Source organism: Lycium ferocissimum, unplaced genomic scaffold (assembly GCF_029784015.1).
Source record: "Lycium ferocissimum isolate CSIRO_LF1 unplaced genomic scaffold, AGI_CSIRO_Lferr_CH_V1 ctg17458, whole genome shotgun sequence".
Lineage (NCBI taxonomy): Eukaryota > Viridiplantae > Streptophyta > Magnoliopsida > Solanales > Solanaceae > Lycium > Lycium ferocissimum.
Window position 1 is genome coordinate 1 of NW_026717214.1, and position 15,764 is coordinate 15,764.

The 15,764-nt window shown below is 33.6% G+C and overlaps 1 pseudogene; it reads right to left on the minus strand.

Annotated features, from left to right (window-relative positions):
• Positions 1 to 1,062: 1,062 nt before the first annotated feature.
• On the minus strand, positions 1,063 to 5,466 carry LOC132042723 (putative late blight resistance protein homolog R1B-17; annotated as a pseudogene).
• Between the last annotated feature and the right edge of the window lie 10,298 nt (positions 5,467 to 15,764).

The window sequence follows — 15,764 nt, forward strand, 5'->3', positions numbered from 1 at the left end:
TTTTTCGTTTAACATTAGTAGCTCTAAGAAGGAAAAAGGAGAAAGGGTGAAAAAATATGCAATAGGGTGAAAACAACTTTCTGCCACAGTACTAGTCTAACGAAGGTTTCCTCCATTAATCTCAATTTATCATCCGCTGAGCAGTTTTAACACTGATGAATATTCAAATTGTCAATTTTACAATGTTGTTTAGTTTATTTGTTACCCTACAACTTCAACTCACACATTGCTCAATAATTACAAGTCTTAACGTCATAATTTCAACAGACTAAGTTGATTTTGGGACTAAGTCATGATAAAGACTACTTCCATCAAGGCTGAAAAACGAAAGTTGAACTAAATTGTTTGGGACTGGGGCGTCGTTGTTGTTGTTGCATGAACTAAATTGTCCACTCCTTCTCACATCCATGTTGAAAGGAAACTCAAGTGGAGAACAGAAAAAAAGATATGAAGAGGGAAGAGGATATGAATCTATATACAAGGGTGCAATGACTAAGTTTATTGTGAACCAAAAATAATGTGTTCTCCTCATGACGGTTGCCTCAGATACCCTTCAAAACAGAATTTTTTAAATTAAGATGGCGTCGGTGCCAACTTGCACGCACCTCGACTGTTCCACCGAGTACTTGCTACTGCCACCAGCACAGGTACCAAATAATTTTGCCTACCAAGGATTAGGTAAATAGAAAGGAATCACATCCGCTGGGATTGAACCTGATACCTCATAGTTCACCCCCCACTTCAGTGACACTAAGCCACACCCTTGGCTGTCCTCGGATACCCTTCAAATTATTCCCTCTGTTTCAATTTATTTTTCTTCTTTTCCTTTTTAGTCTGTCTAAAATCGAATGCATATTACCTAATTTGGCAACTCTTTAATTTCAACATCCCACATGGAATATTTAAGACCACAAGATTTACATTACACATATCTTTAATTTAAGATTACAAGATTCAAAAACCTTCCTTATTTTTTTAAACCCCTTGCCCAGTCAAACTAAGACAAACAAATTGAAACGGAGGGAGTATGACTTGAATTCTTCTAGAATTTTGCTCATTCCATATTTCTATGATAAAATTCCAGCTTCATATACCAAAGTATCAGAAGGACAATGTGGAAAAGTACTAAGAACTGAAAAGATAACAATACTGACCTTTCTCCCTATCATGTGGCCTCCAGCTGAGTGCGCAAAGTATGTGTTGTAAAAATGGCAAGTAAATGCTTGAGGATCCTTTTCTGATAACTCCTCTAAGTAACGAGCATAGCTGAGACCGGGAGTTGACGGTTCTGGGATGGCATAGCCTTGCTGCCTAAACCATTCCAAATCCTTTGCTAAGCTCTCGGACCTTTCTAATCCTGTGTTCCTGAACTCACCATCTGCAGAAAAATGAAAGAGAATTAAGATTCTGCAAACTCGATAGGGATGTCTTCAAGATCAGAGCAATTTCTGATCACCAGATATGGAGAGCAGGGAAATTGCCGCTTATGCTCTCCAGTACTTTGGCTTTATACGCGAGCTTTAACACTTCGAGGTTAGGCAACTCATCTATGATGTTCAGCTGTATCTACACTAGACAAATTCCGACTAACTTTAACTTTTTGAGTTTTGCTGGAAATGGTTTTTGTACTAGGAATATATAAACTTGGTACAGGTTCGAGTAATCCGAATCAACTTGAAGCCTCAATATTTTGAGCTAACAAGATTATCAAAGGTTTTGGACATTGTACAACCTATATAGTCCTTCTCATACCCGTAAATTCCTAATTTTTTAAAGAGAAGTCTTTTTTGCAAGGGCGGAGCTAGAGTGTGGCATACGGGTTCGGCTGAGCCCAGTAGCTTTGGTTCAACCTTGTATTTGTCCTAAAATCCATCAAATATGTACAAATTATTAATTTAAAATCCAGTAAAAAAAATAAAAAATTAAAAAATCCCGAACCCATAAAATTCAAGTCCTGGCTCCGCCTCTGCTTTTTTGCGACAACTTGGAGGTAAGCCCGACATACTTTGTGCGTTTGAAGAAAACAAGCATCTCCATCCATCAACAGAAACATGATGTGGAGGATTTGGCAAATGAAAATGTCTTTCTTTATGCAGATATGATGGTTCCTAGCTACAGTTATATTAGTTGCAGAGGGTGGCCAAGCAAAGAGCTCTTGACTTTGTTACTCTGAAAATTGCTAATTCAGAGCATTTTGGAAATAATCATCGCTTAATTAATTGTCGGCATTAATTTTCCGTACTGCAAAATAGACGATTAGCAACGTAAAAGGTCTACCAACGTTGGAATTTTAGGAACGTTATTAGATTACGGACTAACTAATTAAATTTCATTCCCTATTAAAACACAAGCATGATTCATAGTCCTGACCCCTGATACTTTACAAACGAACTATGACACGTATATTTAAGTAGTTTTGAAGAGAAATAACATTATATTTTACATAATCTAGGGAAGGAAGCATGGGTCCACATGGACCCACTCGCCGCCCCTGATCTCCAGTCGTGAATATTCTGAACATTATCTCGAATACTAGGGGTAAGATCTTGAACATAACTGATCAAAAGTTGTCGAAGATATCACGAACAACAAGATTAGCTCTGCCTTCTTTCTGAGAACACAATTTTCACCAGAACACTTGGTCGAAGTATAGAAATAAGTTACAAAGCATTGCTTGAAAAGTTTATTTTTGCGATAAGATTAAAAAAAGTGAAATGTTTCAAGTCCTACTTAAGATAGCATATGTAAATTTTTTGCGATAAGATTAAAAGTTTCCCTTCACCAAATCCTACTTAAGCATATTTCAAAAGGTTCACTAAGGAACTTTACATAACTATATAACTTTAAAAGAGAACAACAAGAACAACAACTAACAACATACCACAATAATCACACAAGTTGGAGTCAGGAGAGCAGAAAAGAAAGAGATACTAGATCTTAGCCCTATCTCGTGGAGATTCTTAAATATGGAGCAAAGAATTTTACGGGACGGTCGCCGCAGAAATTACGATTGGGATGTTGACAAGGGTGTTCAAACTTATAAAGCAAGCGCTTTTTTCCAATAAGTGGGTGCACCGAACACTAAATTTGAAATGTGTTTTTGATTTTCTACTGAAAATTCTAGTTAAGCAAAGCAAGTCACCAGTGAAGTCCACTAAAAAAATTACCAGGTACCAATAAAAAAAGAGGCTGAAAAATAACAAAAGATAATTTTTTTTTAAAAAAGCCAGAAAAGAATGAACCTGGCAACCATTTTTAGCGGACAGGAGGAAATGATGAGACTCAACGAATTTCTTAAGAAATTAAAAAGCGACTCAAATGTACTTGTTTTTAAATAAAATTAGTAAAATTATTCGTGTTTCACGCGGTGTGAAAAATATTAATACATTTAAAAATAATATATTGATTAATATATTGATAAATTTAGTCAAGCACTTTCAGGTATATACATATAAAAATTAAGGATATAAACATCTTTTTTTAGATTTAACGTTTATATTAAACTGTATTTTTCATTATTAAATTTTTCTTACAAAAAGAGAACAAAAGAAAAAATTTCACTTTGAAACATATGTCTGCTTAGGATTTAATACATAATGATATTAGCCTAATTATATAATTAGTTGATTTATGTATTTATTTTTCTTCTTTTATAAGATAGTAAATATTTAGACGGTACTGGTGTAATTTGAAATTTCAAGAAGGTATAAGTGAAACCCTTTTGGTTTGCCTCTTTAATGATATTTTAAGATCAAAATTTAAGAAAAAAGAATACTTAAAAGAATAGAAAGTAGGCGATGGTATTTGACAAGTGACAACAGAGATACAATTCTGAAGAAATGCAATGTTTGTCACACAAGCTTTGTATTAATAAATATATACCTATAAAAACTGCTTCAGCAAGGAATTGAGCCCACGGCGTGAGCCAAATTGTGAAACACCTTAACCACTGGAGCTGCGACACACCATTGTGCAAAGGGAATGTTTCAGCACCATAATTCCCCCACCATTTCCCTCAGCACTTCCATCACCATTCTACGAATTACCGGTTCAAGTTTCAGTTCAAGGGAACGTTGACTCATCACTGGGTGGAGAGGAAGAGACAAAGAAAAAAACAATTAAAAATAAATTCTAAAAGAGAAAGTTCAAAAATACTCTTTTTGCAGTAGTTGAGGGGTAATTTGGCCCTCTTCCATTTTAATAAACGATTCACCACAATTTATATTCACGCAATAAAAAACAAACGTCCAGCCTTCTTGTTTAATTCAGAATAAGGGCATGGAAAAGCACTGCAATTGAACGTGACTAAATATATACTTACATGGAACTTTTTTATCGGAGATACGAACATCCACAGGTTTGTTTCCGAGGTCTTCTTGTTCTTGTTGAATTCGTGCAGCAGAAGCCTCGAGTTCTGGTGTACAGTAATCTAACTCAATTCGTTGCAGTGAGTAAATTTCCGCAAACTCAGTGGGCATCTCTTTCAAAGACCAACAATATCTAATCACAAGGCGCTCAAGGACAGGCAAATTGGCATTCGTGGCTTTCCAGTACTCGAGATCACAATTTGCACAATTAGCAAAAGCTTCAATTGAGTAAATCCACCTGCAATTGGATGCCATTCTTCACCCTCACAAGCATTGTCTTTTAGCTTCAGCACCTCAAGGTTAGGAAGCTCACCTATGATGTTCAAGTCCTCCCACCTTAGTTTAGTTCCATACAACGTTAACTTCTTGAGCGTTGCTGGAAAAGCTTTTGCACTTGGAATGGTCCCTAATGCAGAATCATATACCCAACCATCAAGTGTAAGCTCAATGTTTCAAGTTGATGTAAATGGACAAGATTTTCAATAAGTCTTGATTCTTGAAATCTTCCATAGTCATCTTCTTCTCCATTGATTTCTAATGTTTTCGCATTCCGAATCCCTAAAATAACCTCCTTTGTGAAACTACTTGCGGACAAACCAGAAATAGTTTGTACGTTTGAAAAAATTAAGTGCTTCTCTGCACCAACAGATACACTTGGGGGATTTGGCAAATAAAATCTTTCGAGTCCCAAATGCCTTAATTGCATCAGTTCCCAAATTGTCTCTGAAAATTCTTTAAATTCATAACCAGAACTTCTAACAATGAATGTTTGCAGATTCCATAACCTGCAAATTACTGAAGGTATGTCAAAATCCCCTCTCATTTCAAGGTACCTCAACCAAATTAGGCACAGTATCTCATCAGGGAAGCTTTCGAATGCTATGAGCTCCAAGTCCAAGATTCTGAGTAAATTGAAATGATTAAGCCCTGGTTTGAGAGTAAATCTATAAGGGTAAGATTTAGGAAGAAAGAAAAGCGAACGAGTTCGATTCAAGAGATTGTTGTCTTCATCATATGTTTGCCTCCTTATCAAATGAAGATGTCTAGGGGTGAGAAGGGTCCTATAAAAACCACTGTCATCATATGCAATGTCTTTCATGACAACATATTTTGGCTTTTAGCTTCTCTCAAGCACAACTCATATATTAGATCATGAACCTTACATGATTGAATTTTTGATTCATCCAAACTTTTCTTGCTGACGAGAACATGACATCTGTCAACAAGATCTTTTACGCACTTCTCAGTCTCCCCTTCAAAGTCTTTTTCCAACTTCAGAAAACCCTCCGCGATCCATAATCTCACCAATTTCTGCACTGGAATCTCACTTCTCTTCTGGAAAAGTTCCAAAATACAGAAGGCATGTTTTTATGTGATTGGGCAAGTGATTGTAACTCAATCCGAGCACATGAAAACATTGTTATTCAGGATCATTTGTTACAAATGACTAGACATCTTTTGCAATACTTCAATATTTCTGTACTGTTCCAGTGCAAATTAGATGCTGCGAATCTGTAATACTTTGGACATGAAGTTTTTTTTTTTTTTTTTTCGACAAGTTCAATCAAACTACTTGAGTCGGATATATCGATTTCATTTAAACTAATTGAGTCAGCTATATCAATTAACTATATTCTTTCTGCTCAATTTGGAAAGAAATTTCATTTCCAAACAGATAAAATTTGTATTTCAAGGCAAATTAGGGGATTTCTGTAACTAGAGGTTCTCTAAATCTCACACGTATCCCCAAAGTGACATATAAATCTCTAACCTGATTGAGGTAGCTCAGTCCTAGGAAGTACCGGACATGTGCACTTTCACTTAATCTTACACATGACTAAGTATTACTACACATGATTTTACACTTTTGCAGTACAATATTTTGATCTTGACCTTGGAATTTGGTTAAAGACTAGGGTAATAATCCTTGGCAGTATCAAGTATCTATATTTATTGGTGATTAAAGCCTCATTTTTTTGCACTTAATGGAGGTCTCAATCTGAATGGTTCAAACATTAGGCCATTAAGTGCATTTATGTACATTAAGATATAAGTACTTATTTGGTCTGAACAAGTCTTAATCATTTAGATCTTGAACAAAGTCTTAATCATTTAGATCTTGAACAAAGTCTCAATATCACTAAGAGATATTTTTATATGGATAATTTTACCACCACTTTATCCACAACCACCACCCCCGCCCACCACCCTCGCCCCGTCCCACACCACCCCTCACCCCACCACCACTAACCGCCTTTATGATCTTTTTAATGTAATAACATGGTTAAGCTGTTCTTGTAAGTAATCTTTTTTTATTTTTTCTACATAATTTGCTTGAAGTAATCATTACACCAAGCTCAACATTAAAAGCTACTAAGCATGAACTCCTCATTAAATATAATCTTTCAATTCTGTATGAGTGAGGACTTGCAACAAACTAAATCACCTTGAGGCAAATGAGGCTCCGCCCTTCTATCTTCAATCACTGCCGGTGCTAATTTCATATGTCAAGGTAACCCTTATTATTTTAAAGTCAAATTGCAAAGGCTACTGTTGGAGTAAACCAACAAAGATACTCTGAATCAAGTAAGATGTAACGTGTCTGCACATTCACATTCAGATAATGTGCAAGCATAACTTGTGCAAAGAAAGGAAATTGGATCTTTTCATTAAGATCACTGAAAGTGTAAAACTAAATAGATTACAACAACAGACCTAGTGTCATCACATGGAAGCAACTTTACCTATTAATTTGCTGTAATAGGAAGCTTCTTCTGAACCAAAGAAGAGGAGTAAAAAGAAATCTGTCTTCATCCCAGGAAGGTCTTAAACATCTCTAAACATTACAATCTTAACTAATACTTCATGGAAGACCCACATTTTCAAGTTAAGAACCTCCCTAAAAATAAAATGTTAAAAAAAAAAATATATATATATATTACTAAAGAAAGAGCAACATATTTCTACAAAAGAATCTGATTTGAAAACTAATAACCATAAGCTAATGTAAAAGAATCTAATTTTCTAGACAGCGTTCACAGTTGCTCGTTAAAACCAATCATAGATGAATAAAAAGAAACACTGTTCATCAATAAAAAATAATCACAAACTTTTGAAAGGAAATCTGGTTCAAAAGCTCCTCACTAAAAAACCAAAAAATAATAATTGCATTCCCGCACAAAAATTTGAAGAAATTGAAATAGGCGCCTGGATTTTAAGCAGACATGGCGTAGAATGGAAAGGCCGCAATAATAATACAAAAATCCCTAAATGAAGAAGTTAGTCGATTTAAAAAAAAAAACAGATTGAACCGACCAGACCCCACCACCACCACCACCTCCACCCTCCCAACCCCACCCCCCCCACCACCACTAACCACCTCTACCATCACAATCACAACCACCACTGTCAACACCATCACCCTCCCAACCCCCACCCCACCACCACGTCCCCCCTCCAACCCCGCCCACCCCACCACCACCTCCACCCTCCCAACCCCACCCACCCCACCACTGTCAACCCCGCCCCCTACCACCACTAAGCACCTCTACCATCACAATCACAACCACCACTGTCAATACCATCACCCTCCCAACCCCCACCCCACCCACACACCTACAACTACCCACTCATCACCCCCCCCCCACCACTCTCCACCCCACTCCACTACCCCACACCGCTAACTACCATCAGTTTTTATAAGGGAGATATGGAAGTACACATGTGCTTTTAAGTATGATGGAATCATATGTTCAACTAGTATAGCTATACATCAAGTTTCTAATTTGATGGAACTTTTTCTTAACTCATAATTTCCTCCTTATAATCATTCTAGTTCATGGTCATATATCTGTGCACAAGTGTTAATTGTTTTACTCTAATAACTTTAATCAAATGACAGACTAATTAATTAAGGGAAACTAATCTTTAGACAATATGAGTATCAATAAACAAATGGGTAATTGCAAAAGTCACCCCTATGTATAGTTAATGTGAATGATAGAATATGCTCAACTTTATATCCAAATCTATATATAATATAAAGTTAGGCATGCATGATGTACGCGACACTTCTCTTATGACCATCAATTGCATTTATCTTTTTTCTTCTTTTTTTTTTGAAATTTTTTCTATTTTACCTTTATTTTCCTAATAATCAAATATTGCATCAAATGTTGTTATGTATATGCTTAATGCTTATCATACTGAAACGTTTCATTAAATTACATTTTAAAAGTGCTCTTAACTAACCTATAAATGAGTGATGTAAATAACCTGTTTGTGGGTGGTTAATTTACTTCCCCTCCACTGTGTAGATTATGCATATTCCAAATTAAACGTGCTTTAATAACCTGTAATTAAATGGGTGGTTCCATCTTCTATGTAGGTCTTTACATATTCCAAATAACCATATTATAAATAGAGGCTAAGAATGAATTAGTTTTTTTGTACATCTTTGTATGCATTTGCTGCATTTTGCATTTTCTGTTTATGCCATTATTTACGCTTAGCTTCGCTAGGATGGTTACAAGATAGTATCTGTTCTTTTTGTTTTCTCAATTCATAACAATTTTTCCTTCTTGACAAGTTTTATTTTCTTGATCTTAATTCATTTATCTTCCTTAATTTCAGTTATCTAACTATTTGACTTTTCATATGGCGTTAGTAATAGACTAATAGTATTGTAAATTTTTAGGTGAAGGTGTTGTTTGACGCAAATACTCCCTCCTCCCCAATTTAGTTGGTGATGGTTGGATTTCGAGAATTAAACGAGTTTATCTTTGACCTTATTCTCTTGAATGCCTTTTAAATTATAAATTATTGTGAGTTGAGTACCTTTTACGTAGTTTTTAAATATATAAATTTTTTTCCAAAAATTTTAAAATTCTATGTCCGAATTTACTATCACAATTAAGAATTTTGATTCTAAAAGTTAGAATTATGACACATAAATTGAGGCAGTGAAAGTACTATTTTGAATGATCAGTATAAAAGGCTGATGAAGCTTATCTAAATTCTGAATGTTCATCTAAAAATCAAGTTAATAAGGTATATGTTTTTACCGTGTGTTTTACTCCACAGTGCGATATATCCATAGTTGTTCTAATGTTTATTTTGACTCATTGCTTGTAATTTTTCTAGGGAAATAAAGGAAAACGAGTCCTAAGATAAGTTGTTCAGTTAGGAGAGAAAAGTTTTTTCATCGAGAATGATTCATTGCGGCGGATTTTGTGGACCTCTACGAGAAAATTCACTTGAATATAGATTCCTATTTTCTATTATTAGCACATTAGCAGTAACATTTCTAATCCTTTCAAATTAACGTTCATAGTCCAATTGATACGACGTATTTTGGCATTTTCTTAAAGTTAAAGATTTCTTTTATGCTCAAAATCCGAATATTGTGCATATATCTATTTTGAATGAGGCTTGCAAACAACTGCTATTGTACATATCTCTGAATGAGTACTTGAATTGGATTTAATTTAAAATTGAATTAAAAAACGTTCATAGTCCACTTGGTGCGAGGCATTTGACGTTTTGTTGAAGGTTAAAGATTTTTCTGCACTCGAAATTCAAATATTGTACATATATATTTTTTAAATTAAGCCCGCGAGCAACTGATATTATACATATATTTATAATGCTCATACATATATCTATAAATGAGCATTTGAGTTGAATTTTATTTATCAACCAAATATTTGAAATTGTTGCACACAAATTGTAGGTTAGTTGTATGTGGAGTTGTGGATATATACTTTACTTGGCAAAAAAACAATATATGAAATTTGACGACATGAGTGAATATAACCAACAATAAGATCGTTGTTTTGTTTTCTTATGTTTTTAGTTTTGTTAGTTTTTATTTGTGTTTCTTTTATTTGAATTTTAAAATTAGTTATCTTTAGTAGAAAATCCGGTAATAAATAAATACAGTTCATCTAAACTCCAACTCCAATAAAAATATCACCTTTTTTATTTAATCAATGTACTAAAATTAAAATTGATCCATTTTATCTCAACTAACTTAATAAAATTATTATTTTAAAAATTATTAATATTTTTATAGCCGCGCGAAGCGTGAACATTTTCACTAGTGTGGGTCAAATGTGGAGGAAATAGTGTCATTTTTATATCCTTCAGCAAAAACAAAACAAGAAAAAGCAAGTTTGTGTGGGGCCCATGTTTGTACTCCCTCGTTCACCTTTACTCGTACACTATACTAAAAATAAATTTTCATTTTTACTTATTCACTTTAGCATATCAAGGAAAGACAAACTTTTTTTTTTCTTATTTTACCCTTAACATTAATTACTTATTTCCAAATTATTCTTCAAGTCCAATGAGACTATACACCAATTCATATGAGTATTATAGTAAAATACAAACTCCCTCGGTCTCAAAATATTTGTCATCCTTACTAAAAATACTTGTCTCAAAATATTTATCGTTTTATTTAATCAAGACAAAATTAAGTAGTTTTTTTCCATTTTACTTTTGTATTAATTACAATATTTAAGAGGTTCTCACTATTGATGGAGTAGATATTTATTGACGAGAGATGTCATGTTAAGAGGGTAAAATAGTCAAAATTCTACCCTTATAAATGCTTTCTTAAAGGGCGTGTAATTGAGAAATGCAACAAATATTTTAGACAGAGGGAGTACTTCATTTATTAAACCTTAAGAGGTGTGTAAAGTCAAAAATGGACAAATAAAAGTGAAAGTAGGGAGTATTATCTTTTGACAATCACGGATGGCATGGGAGTTGCAGGCCCAGTGAGCTTTAACCACTCAACCCAATGGCCAAGATAAATAGTTGCAAAAAACGAGCCTCTTTATGTAATTAAATCAATGTGTTCTATCTTTCATTCGTGATGTACAATAGGCTACAGCATACAAAAAAAGAAAGTTAAATATTTGAAATACCCTCGTAGCAGCTGGTTAACTATAAGGATAGATGTGGTAATTATGAAAAAGATTTTGTTTTTTCTGACAAAGTCTAGCCATACAAGCTGATGATGCAATCATTAAAGTGAAATCCTAAAATGTCCCTGACCAAAGTTAAAATGGGAGTTCAACTATCCCTCTTATATACTCCTCTGTTTCAATTTATGTGAACATATTTCTTTATAGTCCGTGCCAAAAAAAAAATGATCTCTTTCTATATTTGGAAACAATTTACCTTTATACAATGATTTATAGCTACACAAAATATATGCGACTCATTTAACCCCACAATTTTAAAAGCCTTTTCTGATTTCTTAAACTTTGTGCCTAGTTAAATAGGTTCACATAAATTGACACGAAGGAAATATGTAGTAATGTAACTTCCAATTTCCAATTATTTCCTCGTCGTACCTCTATTTACCTCTTAGCATTACATAGTCATCTAAGCTGTTTCTTTTTCCTTTAATTATAGCATCATACGGCCTTGTCTTGGCTTACAAAATCAACTTCAAAAATCTCATGCTAAATGCCTGCCTGTAGATATAATATCTGATATTTCAGTGAAGCCGATTAAGAGTTTAACACTTTTCAGCAGTCTTTAAGACTGAATAAAAAAGGGATTAGGTTTTACTTTAGTCGGGTCGGGGCCATGTTGGGTATGGAGAGGTAATCAAACGGGTGATGTAATATTTTAATGCCACCTTGCATTTTTGGAATTAAAATATCAGTTTTAGATTTTTTTTTAATTCAATAAATATAGGGTTGTTAACAAAAGGGTATATATGCACCCTTTCTATAACGGCAATGGTATATATCCTCCACTTTTTAATGGGGGTATATTGCTCTATATCACATAGTTGAGTGAGAAATAAAAAAGGTTCACCCAACTATATGATTCACTAAAGATCACAACTTAGTCCAAGGGGGAAGTATGTCTTGATGATTTTATTTTAGGAAAAAATACATGATGTGACCATCAGCAAAAAAGAAAAGGCCCAAAAAAGGCTCTATTTTCAGCAAATGACCCGAAATGGTCCGTAGGCCCAGAATAAAGACAAACTCTAGCAAAAACCTAAAATATCACTCTATCATCTTTCTCCCATTTTTCCCTAGTCGCCGACGACGATAGCCAAAACCTGAAACGAAGGGAAGGACACTTGAAGGAACCCAAGCATCAATGGTCGATATGGTGATGCATAAGGAAGTTAACGGCAAAAACCCCGAATCCGCTAATATTCTCCAGATCTCTCTCTTTTCTTTTTCAATATATACCTACATATGAATATTCCTTCGTTCAAATTTAGGGCTTTGATATTCATACATAATTGAAAACTCTCCCCTTTTTTCATTTGATTTTTTTTGGTTCAGCATTTTGCCTGTTTAATTATCTGTAAAATTTAGCTTTTATGCTAATCTAAATTTTGGTAACTCGAAAATTAGAAGGATAGATTAATTGAAGAAAAGTTTCCCTATGGCACCATGGCTGTCCGGACGGAATAAGCGAGCCCTCATAATTTCCAATCTAGGGTCTTTCGACTCACGTACTAATTATCCAACTGTGTTCCTTCATTTTTTTCTGCTGTCTCCATTTTTTCTTCAATAATCCTTGCCGCTGTAAATCTATGTAAATAGTGTATAATATGTGTATCATTAGTGTGTATATATATTATTATACTATTATTATACATTTATTATATAGAAATTATACAACTATGATATATTCTCTATACATATATTGTAGGGATACCTATTCTATTCTATAATGATACAATTTTTATACGCATGATACATTTTTTCTATACATATACAGTAGCGACCCATATTTTATACAACAATGATACAGTTTATATACGTATGATGCGTTTTCTATACATATTTAGTAGTGATACATATACAACAATGATACAATTTATATATATATATCTTTGGAATTAGTTGAAAAATGGCTAGAAAATGAAATTATTTTGGAAAGGCTAAAAAATCTTAAGCTACCTGGTGTCAATAGTTTCATTCGGATGGCCATTTGTGCCTTTTCTCTTCATTTTATTTATAGATCAAACATGCAATATGATTATTTCCAAATGTTCTTACAAAGACCCTTCAGGGACTTGCCAAAAGTTCTTATAAAGACTCTTCGGGGACTTTCTTGTATGCTTCAAGTCATGCAGTGCGATCAACATATAAATCAGAATGGTTTACTTATTTTAAGAGGGGGGAAGATTTTTTTTTTTCTTCGTTTTTCCACTTGTCTTTTTCACTCTTTGGATTTTGCACCGGATACCAAAACCACCTACACATTGATCAGCTAACATATTTCAGAAAAAAAATACAATGATGCTGGTTAATGTATTAAGGAGTCAACCACCCATGCTTCAATTCCCCAAAAAATTTCAATTTAGATTTCTTAAGTTGTATTTTTTCTTATAGACATAAAAATCCCATAAGTTGTGAAAATTATCAAAACTTTCCCAATTCATATACAAAATGTTACCAAATGAGCAAGTCATAGTTCATAACAAAATTAATACGCTACTAGAAGACCTTTATAAAAAATACAACATCAATTGACCAAACTTTAGTTCAATAAAAAAGAAATTTTAACATGAATAATAATGTAACTACTCTTTAATATAATCCTCCCACCATAAATAAAGGTTGGTAGAAGTTAATAAGGTTGGTAAATGGTTGATGGGAGTAATTGTTAGAAATATCTACTAACTTATGGGTTTTTTTAACAAAATATAAACTTATGGGTCAATTTTACATTTAAAAAATTTTGAAATCATGATTTGAAATCCCAAGTCATACCTTATTGAATGATTTGGGATTTCATCTTATGAGATGAAATCGCATGTCCAAACGCCGATTTCATCTCATGATATGAAATTATGGCATGATGAAATCGCATGTCCAAACGCTGATTTCATCTCATGATATGAGACTATGACTTTATCTTTTCTTTTTCCTACAGTAAGAGGGATGAAAAAACAGAGTTTCCTAAACGTTGGATGTCTCCAAAATCACAATTGTTGCTCTATTTCCACCCAAAACACAGCAACAGAGGAAATAAATAGCCAGTATAGGCTGATATAGTGAACTGGTTAACTTGACGGAAACATATTGATTCCACAAGCAGCACACAAATCACTATCTTAGTAACAGTCATTCAATCAAACTGCAAATTAGTATATAGTTTAAAGAGTATAACACACTGCATTACAACAAGAGCAATCCATCAAATTTGTCATTTGACAATACCATGAACCAAACAGGACAATATATAGTTGAAATTCAAATAGATGTGAAAGAATCAATTACCCAAAAGCAGCACAGATACCAATAGGAATTAGAAAACTCAGTCTCGAAAAGGAGCCTTTTCCACAATGTTTTCCAAAGTTTAAAAAGCATAATACATTCCCACAAAAGCAGCAATATATCAAGTTTTTTCAATTGTCAATACCATGAACCAAACAAAACAATACATTAGAACTCTAATGATTGCCAAACAATTAATTACCAGAAAGCAGCATAGGTACCAACAGAAATTGATAAGCTCATCTAGAAATTCCACAGTTTCCAAGTTTAATGAGTAATAACACACTGCACCCAAGGGTGTAGCATTAGTTGTAGAATATTATCAAGAATATTTTGTAGGATTTACATTTAGCGTAGAAAATTTTACTTCCTTTCATCTCTTATGTCTATATTTGAATCAAGTAATTGAGACGGTCATTCTTCAGTTTCTCTCGTATTTTCCTATGTTCTTGACAATCTACAACTACACAAAATAACCACATCTAGCACCATCTCATTTTGTATTAATTTTTCTAATTTAGTTACCATTTTTTAATTAAATTACTATATTGAATCAAAATAATTTTTTGGTCATTATAAAAGATACACACACTATAAGTTTCAAAAGTAATAGTTAGGAGTTCATTCTGGAATATAAGATTGTAGTCACCTGCATCATTGTAGGAAAGAGCATGGTTTATTTCCGAGCCACACGAACAACAAATAGGCAACAAGCTGCAAAAGCACTGCAAAAGAAATACTATAAGAAAAACACAAATATGAGTATTAGCAAAAATAAATTAGGTAAAGCATATAAGATACAATATGTAACCATGATAATATTTGATAGCTGAAATGATATCAGCAAAATTTATCTTGAGAAAACAGCCTAAATAGTTCCTTAACTTCAATGGTAGGTTTATTTAGGTCCCTATTATATAATGATAAACCCAAATGGTCCTTTATCTTTGCCAAAAGGGCTCACTTTTTGGTCCTAATCACAGAGAAAACACTTTTAACTAAAGGAAAGATACTAAATATAATGATCTTACAGCAAATAAACAACAAAGATGTTATCCTATGCATCTATATTCCATTATCCTGCACTCTGTAAGAGACTCCTTAGTTGAAGGTGAAAATTATTTGGAAA